Source organism: Stenella coeruleoalba (assembly GCF_951394435.1).
Source record: "Stenella coeruleoalba genome assembly, chromosome: 7".
Taxonomy (NCBI): Eukaryota; Metazoa; Chordata; class Mammalia; order Artiodactyla; family Delphinidae; genus Stenella; species Stenella coeruleoalba.
The window spans coordinates 92391498-92405082 of record NC_137153.1 but is presented as its reverse complement, the minus strand read 5'-3'; positions in this window follow the sequence as shown (position 1 = coordinate 92405082).

Sequence of the window (13585 nt, the reverse complement as noted above, 5' to 3'; positions counted from 1 at the left end):
GGAACTACATCAAAGATGATTGGAAATGTAATTTTAAAGTACTTAATATAACTGCAGTGGAGATGTGCTGTGGCTTCCAGGTCATTACAGTGCTTGGATTACAACATTGTTGTGAGTCATCACTCTGCAATGAATGGGGATTTGGGGGTTAAAATTTAACAAATTTTCTTGATCTTTTCCCTAAAAACCTATGCAGAAACATGGATGAGTGATTTAAAAAAAAAAGCATCTATGTTAATAATTTGGGGGTAAAAACAGATGAAAATATAAAGGCAAATGATGAATTTATCAAAAAGAAACAAGGACCAGATGGCATAGTATGTAGGAATGGATAGCTCAGAGAGATGGGGGAAGTAGACAAAGATGTAGAGTGAAGCAGAGAGTCTCACATTTGTCACCTTTTGTGTGTCCCAAACTCCCGTATGTAATAAATCCTTTATGTCTGCCCCACTGTCATGAAATCTTTATAGGACCAGCCTATGGAGAATACAAAGGAATGAAACAATGGATCGTCAGTGTTCTGGATAAATAATTCATCCCTTTGCTAGGACCTGGCTTCCTATTGCATTTAGAATAAAATACAAACCTCTACATTACCTCCCAGGCCAGATGTGACCTGCCCCTGCAAAACTTCATTTCTTAACCACTTCCATCCTTTTTCTCCAAGCTCTAGCCACACCTGCTGTCTTTAACTTCCTCAGACTTGTTACAGCAGTTCTTACTACAAAAGGAATTTTCACTGCTATTCTCTCTGTCTGGAATGCTTTTCTCTTAGCTGAATCTTTCCTGTAATATAGGTATCAATTAAATTTTAATTCCTCTTCCCCCAACAGACTTTCCGTCCCATCTAAAGCAGTCTTTCCCCTTCCCAACCACCAGGTCATCTATCACGTTATGCAGTTTGATTCCCTTCAAAGCTCTTATTACCTGAAATGTATTATTTTTGTTTTTTTCCTCTATTCTACACCTCCCCAGAATATAAGTTCCAGAATATCAGGGGTCTTCTAGGCTTCATTCACTGCTCTATCCCTAGAACCTAGAACAATACCTGAGACATAGTAGGAAATGAATGAGAGAGAGAGATGGTGGTAGTAGAGGGAGAAAGAAAGGAAGAAAGGAAGGGAGAAAAAGAGCAAAGGGATCCACAGTGGAACTGCCTCCAGAAAAAAAGACTACTGGAAGAAAAGAAATGGGACTAGGGAAGAAAATTAGAAAGAGAGGAACAAAGAGGGATCCAGGTAGTGAGGGCTGGTTATGATGTACAATTTTGACACCTGTAAAAAGAAGTTTTTTATGTGTTTTCCAGGCAAAGGGAGTGACAAATGCAAAAAGGAACTTTTTACACCACCACACAGCTACTTTTTTCTCTGTTGTTATTAGGGTTTTGTTTTCAGGTGTGTGTGTCGGGGTTGTGTGTGTTTTTGGTGGGGTGGGGGGGGGTCCCTGTGTGTTAGTCTAAGGGGAGGGCTGGGTTTTCTCCTTCAGGCTTCAACTGCTGCATCTTCTAGTATTACCAACGGGAATCATCTAGACGTGACCACCACTCTTGGTGGCTCCACAGCCTATCCTAGGACTTTTAGTCAAGAGGCTGGAAAGGGAATGAAGGAAAGATCACCACCTGGCACCAATGAACTCTTCTCAAGTTCTATCAGTAAGTGGAGAGATGGTTTAAGTCTTACCATGTAGCTCTGGGTGATAGCGGTGGGCTTTCCAAAACATTATGACTTAACACAAACCAAGAATAGAGAGGTAAACCTTCCCAGAGGATGGGAGGGACAGGAAACTCTTATAAGGATCATTTTTCTGGTGCATTACTTGTGTGTCCTTTAGGTTCTGTTAGCGTAGCTTTGTTTAAATGTGAGCAAGCTGAGTCCTCCGCAAAATTCATGCACTGGCCACATATTAGACAAAGAATGCACCCCCCCACCCCAATTTGTTTTTATCCAGAAAAAATGTAAACCCTGGCATTGCTGTGACTGAGGACCTAAAACTTTGGTTGCTTGTACAGGCCAGCAGCTCATACTTTTGAAACACAAGTCAAACCAGTGTTTGTAGATTTCTTTCTAGCAACATGTTTGGACAATTACTCTTGTCTTCAACCAAACCCCTTTCCAGCCCCAGTACATACAGGTCCAGAATCCATAACTAGCTGGGGTTCAGCAAAAGTAGCTTGGCTTCCATCTAGCTCCCCTCCAATGAGGTTTATGATAAAGGAGAGGTAGGATTACATCTTCTTCCTGCAATGTGCACAGGAAGCAATCATATTTTAAAAGTTATTAAAAAATAGTATGTATCTGTCACATTCCAAATTGTAGTTCATGTATTATTCTGCAAGGAACTACATCAAACAAATTAATCATAAGTAAATCTAAATTTAGCTGTTTATCCCCAACTTAATAAATGCCTAAATCATATTGGCAACATTCAGATAACTCAAGCTTTTTTTCTTTTTTAATCCAGCTGAACTATTAGCTGAAATGCCCCAATCTGCAGAAACACATTCCTGTATTTGAAACAGAAAAGGCTTTGAAGAGGTTAGAATCACATTATTTTTCATTTACCCGTTAACACCAAAGGAAGAAAAGAACTGTTTCAGCCAAATTAACACCTTATTGTCACACTTAAACGTTAGTCCTCACACTAAAGCAGACACACATTAAAACTCTGAATTGCAACTCGGGAGGCCTTTAAGACAAAGAATTTTTGTTTTGTAAAAGGCACCAGGTGTCATGTCTCACATATTAATTTACATTTGAGGTAACAAGGGACAGTGCTGAATGCTGCAGACACAAGGCTGAGTGAATAAGACATGGTTTCTTCCTTTCAGGACCCTGGCATCCAAGGGGGCAGCTAGTACAGGAAGGTGAGTCCTGGGTTGGTGGGTCACAGGATGCGGTCTGTAACTTACCCCAAAGTGCCAGGAGTCTAAGGTACCCCAACTTCCTCAACTCTTCTGCAACCACTTTTGCTGAGGAAAACATGGTCCACCAAAGAAGTCTCCAACTAACAAAAGAAATTTTTTACATAAACATTTATTTACAGGAAAAAATGAGAGGTGTGGGTGAAGGGGAATGAACTTGTCCCAGCTAGAGGAAGATAAGGGGGGTGAGTTAACTCCTGGAGAAGGTGCTGTCGGGAGAAGATATGTATCTTTTGCTGTAAGAGGAAGATCCAGAAAATTATCATTGAAGGGTTATTTCTTTTCCTTGCATTTCCGGAAAAACAAACCTCTTCATATCCTATTTTCTAATCCAAATTCATGTGACATCTTTTTCTGAAAGTGAATAAAATTGACTTCCAAAGAACTTTGCTTGCCCAGGGGTGACACACCTTGTTGCAGCACCTTGCCGTACCTCAAAAAAGAATCAAGAAAACCTCACTCCAAATGTCTTACTGTCCATCTCATCTTGCTGACAAAAGCGTGCTGATCCTCAAATGGAGAGAGGGCTGTGAGGGTCACAGTTGTCCTCACTCCTTTAAGGTGAAAACTGATGCTTTCCTGCCAGGTCATTGCCCTTGCCCAGGCTTGTGGCCTTCGGGTGTCTTGTGTAAAGTCTGTTCTTTCCAAGGCTTGTAGTCTCCACAGCTGACTGCAAGCTAGATCCAGTCTCCTGGAGCTTTCTGATGACTTCCTCAGGCACCACAAGTTGTGAGTGAGCGCCCTTCTTTGAACTATGAAGAATGTTTAACTGAGGGCCACAAATTTCTTCTGCTTGCCTTCATCAGTTTCCATATGGATCTGCAAGCCTGAAGACACTCATTCCTTTTAAAAATTATTATTTTCTATCAATTCACATTGAAACGGTATTGGCCAAAGTTGTCAGTCTGGCTCTAAGGCTAGCTGGTCAAGTTGCTGCTCCACAAACAGTGGAATATTTCTTAATTCACAGCCATTGTTCATAACTCTTCAACTACTCTAATCCTTACCTTCAAGGATTCCCACGTATGAATGAACTAAGCAGAATAACACAAAACAATAAGAGAAAGACCTGTGTTTTCAGCAAATGTAATTCTTAACTAGTTAGGAAGCATTCACTAATCATTTCTAACTATGTGCCAGTAAGTTAGGTTTACCTATGAAAATTCTGATTTCACATGCCAAAGAGCAGACATCTCAAACGAAAAGAAAACTATGCTGTTATCAATCTACTTCTCTAAAAGAGATGTTCAGAGTGCTTTTTTACATACATCAGGAGAGTGTGTTGTGAATTTTGCAGGTTGGTTTCAGCACGGGATGCTTGTAGCATTAGGATGCATTCAGCTGCAAATAACAGAATCCAGTCTCCCAGGGCCTTAGGCAATAATGATGTTTAATTTTCTCACCTAACAAGAAGTCTGGAGAAGGCAGTCTCGGCAGTGCAACGATGTCATCAAGGACCCAGACTCTGTCTGTCCTATTCTGCCATCTTTTGCCGCTTCATGGCTATTGCAGCTTCAAATATCAGGTCCTCACAGGGCTGCATTCAAAACAAGAATGAAAAGGCTGAGTCAAGTCCTTTCTTCTTGTGAAGTTCTGTGGTTTTTTTTCCAGGAAAACAATTTCAGGAAGCCTCCCAACAGACCTCTCCTTTTGTCTCATCTGCCAGATATGGGCCACAGGCCCATTCCTAGACCAATCAGAGGCAAAGGGAAATGGGAAAAGCCCAACCACAACTTATTCCCTTGTGGCTTGCGTGAGAAGCTTAGCTTGTGAGAAGCTTAGCTTCTCAGATTCCTAGAGGCCCATAAGATTGCATTTTCTTTCTGATATGATAGGGCATCTGAGCAACTGAATGTGAAACATCATGGGAACAAAATTGTTGTTGCTAGTTTCAAGGAAGTACAGATATTCAAACTCAAATTAGATATGAGGATTGACCAGTTGACAACGGAAAACTATGCTTTCTACCTATTGTTCAACTGTCCTGAATTATTGATTTGGGGCACATGAAGAGCTTTTTTTTTTCTCCCAAATTCACAGTTTTGTAAAGTGGTCACATGAATTCTGATGCACAGTGTGAACCATGTTGTAAATTTCTGAAATTCTTTGGCAGGCAAACCTTAATATGTCTGCATTTGAAAGTATTTTCCTGTATGTATTCAGTTTCAAGAGAAAACAATGAAATTGAAATCAAATTATGTTCACCCAGAGAACTCATAATCCCTGGAAGTTTAGAGGTGAGTCCAACATCTATCCTAGGGAGATCCCAAAATTTCCAGCGATAGGAAAAGTATCTGGCAGTTTACTCTTCAAGAAAGGAATAAGGATGAAGAGAAGAACTACAATCAGCTCTGCCAACTAGAATTGGAATTGCAAGCTCTCCCCAACAAAAGGTATCCCACAACTCAGTCAATTAATACCTAGGGACACCAGGTCTCACTAGACTGTGGACACAAATGAAGTCATGTTCATATCAAAGAATGCGGGCTTCCCTGGTGGCGCAGTGGTTGGGAGTCTGCCTGCCAGTGCAGGGGACGTGGGTTCGTGCCCCGGTCCGGGAGGATCCCACATGCCGCGGAGCGGTTGGGCCCGTGAGCCATGGCTGCTGAGCCCGCGCATCCGGAGCCTGTGCTCCGCAATGGGAGAGACCGCAACAGTGAGAGGCCTGCGTACCGCAAAAAAAAAAAGAATGCATAGTTTCCTTCATTGACACACTCTTCCCCACCCCCTAAAAGTCTCATTCAAATATTTCTGGGAATCTCCAGAGAGAACGCTTACATCTATGTTCTCTCATAGCAGTTTGCTAGCCACAATCATCACACAGCATCTACCATCTTGTCTTTCCTCTCCGATGGCTCCACATTGCCTAGTTACTCTAAAGTAACTCTAAAGGGCGTCTCTCTTGCCTCTGCTCATGATAATCATTTTGGGAACATCAATGCCTCTGCTAAGGTTACTATTTTTTAATGCATAACAAACTCAGTTCTCCAGGCTAGGCTAAACTAGCACAGCAAGAACAAAAGCCAGTGTCTCAGTCAGTGGCTTGCCATGACAAATGTTTATTTCTCACTGCCACAAAATCTAATAAAGAGTTGGGCACGCTTTAGGGCTATTTCACTTATAAGTGATGCTATACATGAAATAGTTGCCCTAAAGCGTGCCCAGATCTTTATTAGATTCTGTGGCAGTGTCCTGTAGTGGCCCCGTTGGGAGCAGGAAACCTCCCTGGTCAACCAAGCAGGCTTACAGGGATACTCACCAGATAAGGGGCTTAACGGCTCCTCACCAGCTCTTCTCTGCTTTAGACTGCACGTAGCCAGCGCCACGGGCCCACTCAACTGCAAGAGGCCTGAAAAGTGCAGAGAGGTCTTCCATATATATAAAGGCGAAGAGAACAGATTTTGGTGAATGCTAATAATATCTACTTTACAGGTAACTGCTGGGTTCTTGGAAAAAATGGAAACAATAACCCTTCTCCAACTCTGTGCTCTGTTTCGTCACCTGATCCTCAAATCGGTACTGCTTATGCCCAGAGTCCCCCAGACTTGCTCATGAGTAAGCTCTCTTGTTTAGTTCTAATCTCTCTTTCTATAGGAGTTTCAACAAGTCCAAGATTGGGGGAAAATGCTGTGCCATCTCTCATTCTCTCTGATTTTTTTTTTCTTTTTCCTGACAAATTCACATACACCCCCAGTTTTCTCCCATTCCTCCCTCAGACAGTGTCCGATTTGTTCACTACTGTTTCATAAAAGTCACAGCCCAGTGCCTGGAACTCAGAAATGTGTTGATGAGTGGATGAATGGATGGATGAATAGATGGATGGATGAACGATGGTTTCCTCTCTACCCACAGATGAAGCTCAAAGGGAGCCTGTTTCCACTTTCTATTTACCCTCTGAACTTCTCCTGTCACCTTGACCCTAGTTTTGGCCCTTCTATCTTAGATACTACTTTTGCCTCTTTTGGGCTCCATTTGGATTGGGACCTTGTTTAGGATTAATTATGGAAATGTCAGAGTTTCAGTTTAGGGGCTGAAATCCTACCACTCAAACCTCTTCAGTGATTCCTGACTGAGGAATGTGTGCATGAAAACAATAACCAAATGGAAAATAAAATACCTTTTTATTACCTGATAGGCACCCAATTGTCTCCCAGTGCAGAGATCTTTGTCAAGCCAAATCAGATTATGCTGTTTAGGTCTGGAATCCTAAAGAACCTTCCATTGTTTCCATCACTCAGGGATGATGGAAAGGTGTGGAACAGACCAGAGACAGTTTATGCAGAGCACATATGTAGAAGAAAGAATGGTCAGGCCCTGACCCAGTGAACTGAAATAGGGGACTGTAATCGCAAAAGAGGGAACATCAGCTTAGAGACTCCATTCTCTAGTTAAATGTGTTTAGTAATTACCCTGTGCTTTGAGCACTTGAGTAATTCTTCCTCCCTCAGAAAGAAGCTAGTCAGAAGGGTAGACAGAGGGTGTGGGAGCAGCAGAAATGCCCTCTCCCCTACAGGCCAAGGCGGAAATGGAAGGAGAGCTGGCTGAAAGTTGTCTATCTTCTCTTCCTCTCTTACATGACTAGCTCTTCTCTCCTCTTCACTTTAAATGTTATCTTCACTTCTGCCCTTGCCCAGGCCTTTCCGTACTTTACCCTGCTCACACCCATTCCACTCCATGACAAACTGTCTCCGATCTAGATCGGTGTCCTCACTCCACCTGCTTTCTAGAGAGACAAGGTCAAACTCTAGGCTTATTATTGCACTTTTGTATAAAATCATTTTTCAAAATACAAAACTTGCTATACATTAACACTGGCATATGGATAAACTTTCTTCTGTGTACACATGGATTTCTGATCAAGTGGCCCACTATTGAAAATTCTTGGCAATCTTACCACAAAGAATAGCCCATAGCTAGTTTCCTCTGCTGAACTAGGGTTCCCATCTACTTAACATATTTGCTATAAAATAACAAAACGTTCATCCATAATAATGAAAACAAAAATGGGGGAAAACAAGACTATGAAGGGTTGGCCATGATATAGACAGTGTGGGAGGAGAGCTTTGGATGGTGCGAAATCAATATTGCCCTGGCTAGCTTCTTTCTCTCAACTTCTCCCACTGTCTCCCAATTATATGCCATTATTTCCCCACTCACCTTTACTTTTGCAAGCTTGAATGAGTGTGAATAGTCTCTGGCTTTGCCATAAATATCAGCCGATTTGGATAGTTCTCTGTTAACACAGATCTTCTTTGTTTCCAACTAATAATGCTGTTTATCTAATAGTTCTGTCAACAAAATTTTAGAATAGACAAATAGAGTGTAAAATGCCTCAAAGCATTCTCATTACTGCAGAAACTTTACAAGGAAAAAAAACCTAAAGAGTTAAAAGACTTATAAGTAGTGGTACAGACACTCCACCACAGAAGATGGCAAATAAGCACACCAAAAGATGCTCAGCATTATTAGTCATTATGGAAATACAAATTAAAACCACAATGAGATACTGTCACACACCCAGTAGAATGGCTAAAAATTTCTTAAACTGACTATACCAAGTGTTGGTGAGGATGCAGAGCAACTAGACTCTCATATACTCCTGTTGGGAATATAAAATGGTACAGTCACTTTGAAAAACAAGTGGGAAGTTTCCTGAAAATTTAAATATACACATACCATTTGATCAGATCCAGCCATTCCACTCCAAGGTACTTATCCCAAGAAAAATGAAAAGATACATCTACATTAAGACCTGTACATGAATATTTACAGAGCTTTATTTGTCATAGTTAAAAACTGGAAACCACTCAAATGTCCATCAGCAGCAAATGGATAAATACAGTGAAGAATATCCATATCATGGAATACTACTCAGCAATGAAAAGGATGAATATGGGTGAATTTCAAAATACTTATGCTGAGTGAAAGAAGCCAGACCAAAACAAGAGTATATATTGAATGATACCATTTATGTAAAACTCTAGAAAATGCAGACTAATCTCTATAGTGACAGGAAGCAAATCAGTATTGCCTGGAGATGGGGTAGGGTGAGGTAGGGAGGAAAGGTTTATAAAGGTACATAAATAAACTTTTAGGGGTGATGGATATGATCAATATCTTGATTGCAGTGATGGTTTCATGGATGTATAGATATGTCAGGACATCAAATGTTATACTTCACAAATGTGCAGTTTATTATAAGTCAATTATATCTCAATAAAGTTGTTATTTTAAAAAGATGCTTAGTGGTTTGTACCAGCCAAAGATGAAAGAACTGGCTTGCATCTTTTCGTTATGTTTCAAACTGCTCTCTAAATGTTCCTTTTAGAGTGTAGGTCAGCAGAGAGGAGGGGTGGGTATTCTTGGTTACCTATCACCCCACAGTGCTTTTATCTGTTGGTGTGTACATAGTTTCTCTAAAGATTTATTTCAAAAAAGGCCATGTTTAAGAAAAAAATAAAAAAGTCTTTAAAATCTGCTGGATCATCTAATCTTAAATGCCTACTAGCTAAAACATTTTATGAATCTAAAGTTCTGTAAATATACTCTCTCTTTGACTTGAAGATGCCCTCAATTATAAAAGGCACACTAAATCTCTAGCTTTTAATGGCTTTTTAGGGAGAAAAAAAGTAAAAGCAATATATTAAAAGTACACTTATTATAAGATTCACTCCTGTTTCAAAAATATTAAAAGTATGACTTAGAGTACTCATTGTAGCACATGGTCCCCAGGTTGTAGAAAGGGATGTTTTGAGAACTAAAAGTGTTCGCATTAGTCAGGGTACAAAGTGTAACAAAGAGACCCCAAAATACAACAGCTTAAACTGCGTAGAAGTGTGTTTCGATCTCACTTAACACCCAGCAGGTAGGCAGTCCGGGACGGGCTTACTGGGTGTTTGACCTGTGCAGTTCCACGAGCCCCACACTCAGAAGGGCCCAGAGCTTGGTTTAATGTGCTGCTGTTGCAACCTTGAAATTCTTAATAATCTTATGTTTGAACTTGTGTTTTAAAAGCAAAGTCCCTTGGGACAATGGAACATGCATGTGAGCAGAGGAATACACAATACGTGTCTGTCATTCCTGCACTCTATTTGCATATCATGTTGGGAATGCTCCATGAGTGAAGAATTCCAGTGGACCCACAATGCATGGAAGTTCAGAGAAACTCAAAGTGAGTATAAGTGTGTTATGTTGATGACTAAGGAAGGGACTGAGGGAGGGCACTGACAGTCCTGGCAGTCCTGGGAGGCCATGCTCTCCATTTGAACTAGAACTTGCTTCTAATCCAGAAAGAAGACTGATATTCTAAGAAACACGAACAACTAAGGAATCTTATCACATCCTTTCTTACTTGTGTTACTTCCCTGTATTAACAAGCCACTTACACTGCAAATGATAACATAGAAAGAAAGGGAAACCTATAGTCTTTTTTTCCTTTCAATCTTTCCTTACTCAATATGTGTGTATGAAGAAGTGAAACAAAAACATTTGAGTTAGTTTTGTGCTGCATTTAAAATCTTCTGATGAGAATGAAATACATATACATGTAGGAACTACAACACACATCATGTAATTTTGGTGATTCTGCATATGAGTTAAATGCTCTTATATTTGCATTTATAGACTGGCATCGCACAATATAATGAATGGTAAAATTCATGTTAATGATCTAGGTTTTAAGTTTACTTAGAGCAACACTAAATAGCAACAAAAAAATACCATGAAAAATCAAAAGAAAGAGCATGGAGAGAAGAGAAAACTTTAAATTTTACTACCTTTAATGGCAATTTTCCTCTCCTTTTCGAACAAGAGGCCCTGCAGTTTCATTTTGCAATGGGCCTCACAAATTGTAGCTGGCCCTGCTGCTATCTGCAAAATGTGACTTCCACTTGTGGGTTCAATTTGACTGCTTCAGCTTCTGTCATCCTCCAGCCAGTGAAGAGCTGGAGAAAGACCAAGGAATTGAAGAATTCCTTTATGGGCCCCCATCACTAAACTCAAATCCCATCGGCCAAAACTTAGTCACACAGCCACATCTAGCTTTGAGGCCGGCTGGGAACTATCTTTAGCCAAGCAGCTATATACTCAGCTAAAATGCTTTTACTTTAGAAGGGGAAAATAGGTATTGGGAACAACATGCAGTTGGCCACAGTATTCATTCAATTGGATCTAGTATTTCCAGTCCTAGGAATTTAGCTTAAGAAAATAACAGAAATGTAGAAAAAGTTTTAAGTATAAGGATACTCACTGCATCTCTTTTTATAATTACAGAAAATAAATTAGAAACAACCTGCATTTCCAAAACAGAAATTGGTTAAACAAATAAATGCATACCTATATTCTGGAAAATTATAGACCCATTAAGATTATGTTCTCAAAGAATATTCATTGGTATAGGAAAATGCTCAAGACGTAATGGTACATGAGAAAAGCCGAATGTAAAACTCTGCATATAATACCTTTTAGAAGCACTTTTTCAGCTAAATGGGTATGTCTGGGTTTATCACAGGGATCAAGGGAACAAGACTACAGCCCTCAAAGAGTAAATTTCTCAGAGCATATATTTGAACTACAGCCCTGCAGGATCAGAAACTAGATTTTGTTTACAGACTCAGAACAGATTTGTCTCTCAGAATGAGACATTTTAACCAGAATCATAACATAAATACATACATCATGAAGGCAAGTTTATTCATTTATGAGGACATATAATAATGACATGAACTGCATATATATATTATATATATATATATAATGTGTATACTATATGTATATTATATATATGCAGTGCCCCTCCTCAGTCCCATACTAAGTGCCAGTGCCCTCCCTGGGGGCAATATAGTATAAAATACTGTATCATTATATTCAATGATACTACAACACAGCCAAACAAATTTCAGTCCAGTAACAAAGTCAAGTACTTATTCTTAAAGAATTCTCCATGAGGATTTTTCGAGAAAAGCAGCCAGAGTGTGAAAACAACCACATTTTTCAGAGGACTCTAAATGTCTTTCTGTAAAGAATTCTCCATGAGGATTTTTCGAGAAAAGCAGCCAGAGTGTGAAAACAACCACATTTTTCAGAGGACTCTAAATGTCTTTCTGTAAAGGATTACTGAGAAACAGAGGCATAGAGCCCATATGTCCTTCAGCCATTTTCAAGAGTCCTATAGCTGATGATCAGGAACAAAATTTTGACTTCCATTTCCTGTTGGGAAGAAATGTGGAGGGGCACAAGAAACATGAAGGGGGATGGAGAAGATTCTATCTGGAGAGGTGTGTCAGGAGAGCTTTGGACGAGAGTGGAGATGGAGAGTTTGCGATAGTGACTCTGAAACTCATGGGATATAAGATAAAAACAAAAGGAGATTTAAATAAGTGTTGCTGTAGTTATAAGCTTGACTTTCATTAATGTTCCTTGAGAAATATGAATAAATCTGAATTACTTTTTAATTGCTTTTGGTTATGTGACCTTGAAGGGACCCTGGAGTAATATTGCAGGGATACACAAAATACAAAAGTAATTAATGATTTTAAAATCTACATTATATCAACAGGTAAAAAAATCATTTAAAAAAAGACACCAGACTTTGATAATATTCAACATTTGTTTTTATTTTTTGAAAAATGAGAAGATTTAATATATGTATCCATTGAAGAAAAATTCTTAAGTAGGTACTCTTAAGATATTGTCTTCCAACTGTGCCCATGTGTTTCCACAAATATTGAGAAAATTTTGAGGAACTATGTACCTTTGCACTTTAAATTAACATATACAATTTCCAACTAAATTTAAAGAGTTCCAAATGACGTAATATCCAATGTTTTACTATCGGTCACTATTTTAAATACATACAAATATTACAGTGATTAAATATTCACTATCATCCTTTAAAGAAAAACACACATAGTAGTTCAGAACATGTATATTGTCCTTTTCCACTTCCCTCACAGAATTCTATCTAAATAGAATTATATACAATATATTTCTAGGCTTGAAAGTCATATTGATCACTATATCATACTTCTCTGCAACAAACTAAAAAAACTTGCTTAGTTTTCTGTAACCATAAAGCTTAAGTCTACCTGCCCAATACTGTAGCCACTAGTCATATGTGGCACTCGAAATGAGACTAGATTAACTAAAAACCTAACTTTTAATTATATTTAAGTTTTAAAATTTAAATTTAAAAAGTTTTTTTAATTTTCCCATAGAGATCTTACCTATTTGTTAGGCTTATTTCTAACTATTTTATGTGTTTGATGCTTTTGAAAATTATTTTATAAAAGATACATTTTCTGTTTGCAATGTAAGGATAATTGATCTTCATATACTGATTTTGTATCCTATAACTTTGCTAAACTATGATTAATTCTAATAATTATTCCATTCAGGTAGACAATCTTATCACCTACAAATAATGAATAATTTTGTTTCTTCATTTCTAAACTTTATACTTTCTATTCTCTTTCTTGTCTTAATTCATTTAATTCATTGGCTAGGATAATGTTGAACAGAAGTAGTGATATTGGGTACCCTTGTTTTATTCCTTATCCTAAACAATATGCTTCTAATATTTCACCATTAACTAGGATGCTTGCTACAGGTTTTTCATAGATCCTTTTATTAGATTAAGGACAGTTCCTTCTGTTGATAACAAGCCTT